This window comes from Schistocerca gregaria, chromosome 9, assembly GCF_023897955.1.
Source record: "Schistocerca gregaria isolate iqSchGreg1 chromosome 9, iqSchGreg1.2, whole genome shotgun sequence".
In the NCBI taxonomy this organism is placed as follows: domain Eukaryota; kingdom Metazoa; phylum Arthropoda; class Insecta; order Orthoptera; family Acrididae; genus Schistocerca; species Schistocerca gregaria.
The window spans coordinates 90,055,168-90,060,031 of record NC_064928.1 but is presented as its reverse complement, the minus strand read 5'-3'; the positions used below and the strand labels follow the sequence as shown (position 1 = coordinate 90,060,031).

At 51.7% G+C, this 4,864-nt stretch overlaps 2 non-coding genes across 2 annotated transcripts; one reads left to right on the top strand and one right to left on the bottom strand.

Moving 5' to 3' along the window:
• The first annotated feature begins 2,772 nt into the window (after window positions 1-2,772).
• Trnat-ugu (transfer RNA threonine (anticodon UGU)) lies at window positions 2,773-2,847 on the top strand. The gene has a single exon. It is a non-coding gene; the product is annotated as a tRNA-Thr (tRNA).
• A 486-nt stretch (window positions 2,848-3,333) lies between these two features.
• Trnas-cga (transfer RNA serine (anticodon CGA)) lies at window positions 3,334-3,407 on the bottom strand. Its single transcript has one exon. It is a non-coding gene; the product is annotated as a tRNA-Ser (tRNA).
• Between the last annotated feature and the right edge of the window lie 1,457 nt (window positions 3,408-4,864).

The window sequence follows — 4,864 nt, the reverse complement described above, 5'->3', positions numbered from 1 at the left end:
GGCACATAGACACAGGCAACAGAGTATGCACAATGTCGCCACTAGTACAGTGTATATCCACCTTTCGCAGCAATGCAGGCTGCTATTCTCCAATGGAGACGACCGTAGAGATGCTGGATGTAGTCCTGTGGAACGGCTTGCCATGCCATTTCCACCTGGCGCCTCAGTTGGACCAGCGTTCGTGCTGGACGTGCAGACCGCGTGAGACGACGCTTCATCCAGTCCCAAACATGCTCAATGGGGGACAGATCCGGAGATCTTGCTGGCCAGGGTAGTTGACTTACACCTTCTAGAGCACGTTGGCTGGCACGGGATATTTGCGGACGTGCATTGTCCTGTTGGAACAGCTAGTTCCCTTGCCGGTCTAGGAATGGTAGAACCATGGGTTCGATGACGGTTTGGATGTACCGTGCACTATTCAGTGTCCCCTCGACGATCACCAGAGGTGTACGGCCAGTGTAGGAGATCGCTCCCCACACCATGATGCCGGGTGTTGGCCCTGTGTGCCTCGGTCGTATGCAGTCCTGATTGCGGCGCTCACCTGCACGGCGCCAAACACGCATACGACCATCATTGGCACCAAGGCAGAAGCGACTCTCATCGCTGAAGACGACACGTCTCCATTCGTCCCTCCATTCACGCCTGTCGCGACACCACTGGAGGCGGGCTGCACGATGTTGGGGCGTGAGCGGAAGACGGCCTAACGGTGTGCGGGACCGTAGCCCAGCTTCATGGAGACGGTTGCGAATGGTCCTCGCCGATACCCCAGGAGCAACAGTGTCCCTAATTTGCTGGGAAGTGGCGGTGCGGTCCCCTACGGCACTGCGTAGGACCCTACGGTCTTGGCGTGCATCCGTGCGTCGCTGCGGTCCGGTCCCAGGTCGACGGGCACGTGCACCTTCCGCCGACCACTGGTGACAACATCGATGTACTGTGGAGACCTCACGCCCCACGTGTTGAGCAATTCGGCGGTACGTCCACCCGGCCTCCCGCATGCCCACTATACGCCCTCGCTCAAAGTCCGTCAACTGCACATACGGTTCACGTCCACGCTGTCGCGGCATGCTACCAGTGTTAAAGACTGCGATGGAGCTCCGTATGCAACGGCAAACTGGCTGACACTGACGGCGGCGGTGCACAAATGCTGCGCAGCTAGCGCCATTCGACGGCCAACACCGCGGTTCCTGATGTGTCCGCTGTGCCGTGCGTGTGATCATTGCTTGTACAGCCCTCTCGCAGTGTCCGGAGCAAGTATGGTGGGTCTGACACACCGGTGTCAATGTGTTCTTTTTTCCATTTCCAGGAGTGTATATTCGGTATCCGGGTGTATTGTCATTCTTAAAGCGTTCATTCATTGTGAAAATAACGAACTCATTTCAGGAGAAATTACCAGGTCATTCTGTGCCAGCAAAAAGCACCCTACACGAGTTGATGAAAAAATGGCGGCGCAGAGGATCGGTTGAAAATACTCCCAGAAACAGAGCACCGCCTGTCCGGATAGCTGAGTTAAAGAGGCAGGTGCAGAAAGTAATTGCAAGCTGTCCCCGTAAGTCAACCAGGAGGTTAATGCGACTGAGAGAAGCTGCAGTCGTGTTTTAAGAGGTCTGAAGTTACAACCGTGCTGGATAAGTGTTGTGCAAGAAATGATGGAGCCTGACCTGCAGCAGAAGAGAGTGCATTTCTGTTCGTGGCTGTTGAGCAATGTTGCCAGTGGTGTCTGGACTAAGTAAGGCTCATCATGAGCGACGAGGCGTGGTTTCACATGTCTGGGTACTTAAATTCCAAAAAAACGAGCGGTACTGGTCGACAGAAAATCCATTCGAGATACATTTATGTGACAAGAAGCTTAGTGTTTGGTGTGCTATTTCCGTCACACACGTTATGGTGCCCGTATTTTTTGAGACGACAGTGAACAGTGACGTGTATTTTGGAATGCTGGAGGACTTTTATTCAAACTTGACAGAAGAGGAGCGTCGATCAGCTCAGCAGACAAACTACGTTTCTACACCTGTTAACTTGTAACTAGGTGTGTACGTAGAAACGAGAACTGCATCTTCTACTGTAATCCGCTATTATGGAATCTAGTCCTACAATGATCGCAAGTGCATAGCACTCCGTCTCCAGGCCACAAGTGGCCTATCGGGACCATCCGACCGCCGAGTCATCCTGAGATGATGATGCGGATAGGAGGGGCGTGTGTTGAGCACACCGCTCTCCCAGTCGTTATGCTGGTTTTCTGTGACCGGAGCCGCTGCTAATCGGTCGAGTAGCTCCTCAATTGGCATCACGAGGCTGAGTGCACCCCGAAAAATGGCCACAGCGCATGACGGCCAGGATGGTCACCCATCCAAGTGCCGACCACGCCCGACAGCGCTTAACTTCGGTGATCTGACGGGAACCGGTGTATACACTGCTGCAAGGTTCAAATGGCTCTGAGCAATATGGGACCCAACACCTGTGGTCATCAGTTCCCTAGAACTTAGAACTACTTAAACCTAACTAAGGACATCACACACATCCATGCCCGAGGCAGGATTCGAACCTTCGACCGTAGCGGTCACGCGGTTCCAGACTGAAGCGCCTAGAACCGTTCGGCCACACCGGCCGGCGCTGCTGCAAGGCCGTTGCCTGCACGTCCATAGGCGTACTTATAATTGGATGGGCGAATGTCTATAAGGTGCATTACATATGTAGAATTGTGGACAGTTGGAAATGTGAGTCTCGCGGGGAGCGTGCAAGGGATAAGTCCCTGCAGTCGCGCTATTCATCTTTGCCCTCGGTGGCTCAGATGGATAGAGCGTCTGCCATGTAAGCAGGAGATCTCGGGTTCGAGTCCCGATCGGGGCACACATTTTCAGCTGTCCACATCGAGGCATATCAACAACACCTGTCGGCAGCTGAGGGTTTCAGTTATCATTTGCACTTATAATTTTTCATGGCTGTACTGGGGTACAATGAAATAAAAATCATGCTAAAATGATTATCAGTTGCATAAGGCACCCCTTTTGTATGAAATGTGGGCTGTTAAGCTGAAGAGACTAAATTAAATTTCCTTGGAGTACTGTTAATCAGTAAGACTTCTTAATAGATTCCAGTAGAAGATGCAATTCTCGTTAGTACATACACGACCAGCTGCGAGTTAACAGGTTTAGAAACGCATTTTTCGTGCTGAGTTGAGCGGGCGAGCGAGTTCGGGCCTACCTTCTCGACATGCGCCGCGGCGAGTCGTTCTCGTGGGCCTAGTTACGGGTCGGTTTTACGAACCTCACCCTTTATTTAAAGCATTAGCACACGCTGTATCACAAATTAAACTTCCTGGCAGATTAAAACTGTGTGCCGGACCGAGACTCGAACTCGGGACCTTTGCCTTTCGCGGGCAATGCTCTACCAGCTGAGCTACCCAAGCACGACTCACGCCCCGTCATCACAGCTTCACTTCAGCCACTACCTCGTCTTCTACCTTGCAAAGTTTACAGAAACTCCTTTCAAGAGTGCTAGTGCTGCAAGGTTCGTAGCAGAGCTTCTGTAAAGTCTGGAAGGTAGGAGACGAGATACTGGCAGAACTGAAGGTGTGAGGACGGGGTGTGAGTCGTGCTTGGGTAGCTCAGTTGGTCGACCACTTGCCTGCGAAAGGCAAAGGTCCGGAGTTCGAGTCTCGGTCCGGCACACAGATTTAAGGAAGTTTCATATTAGCGCACACTCCGCTGAAAAGTGAAAATCTCATTCTGGGTCAGAAATGTTTTCCTTCGAAATCTATAGCTCTTTGCTTATCAATGTTCGTTCGCGAGTATTGTGGACACAGCCTCCTTTAACCCGGAATAGCGGACCTCAACCCTGCCGCGCACAGTATCCACAGAACAAATACACTACTGGCCATTAAAATTGCTACACCTCGAAGATGACGTGCTACAGACGCTAAATTTAACCGACAGGAAGAAGATGGTGTGATATCCAAATGATTAGCTTTTCAGAGCATTCACACAAGGTTGAAGACGGTGGCAACACCTACAATGTGCTGACATGAGGAAAGTTTCGAACCGATTTCTCATAGACAAACAGCAGTTGACCGACGTTGCCTGTTGAAACGTTGTTGTGATGCCTCGTGCAATGAGGAGAAATGCGTACCGTCACGTTTCCGACTTTGATGAAGGTCGCATTGTAGCCTATCGCGATTCCGGTTTATCGTATCGCGACATTGCTGCTCGCGTTGTCGATATCCGACTGTTAGCAGAATATGGAATCGGTGGGTTCAGGAGGGTAATACGGAACGCCGTGCTGGACCGCAACGGCCTCGTATCACTAGCAGTCGAGATGACAGGCATCTTATACGCACGGCTGTAACGGATCGGGCAGTCACGTCTCGATCCCTGAGGCAACACAGGGGGACGTTTTCAAGACAACAACCATCTGCACGAACAGTTCGACGACGTTTGCAGCAGCACGGACTATCAGCTCGGAGACCGTGGCTGCGGTTACCCTTGACGCTGCATCACACACAGGACCGCCTGCGAAGGTGTACTCAACGACGAACCTGGATGCACGAATGGCAAAACGTCATTTTTTCGGATGAATCCAGGTTCTGTTTACAGCATCGTGATGGTCGCATCTGTGTTTGGCGACAACGCGTTGAACGCACATTGGAAGCTTGTATTCGTCTCCGTCATACTGATGTATCACCCGGTGTGATGGTATGGGGTGCCATTGGTTACACGTCTCGGTCACCTATTGTTTGCAATGACGGCACTTTGAACAGTGGACGTTACATTTCAGATCTGTTACGACCAATGGTTCTACCCTTCATTCGATCCCTGCGAAACGCGACATTTCAGCAGGATAATGCACGACCGTATGTTGCAAGTCCTGT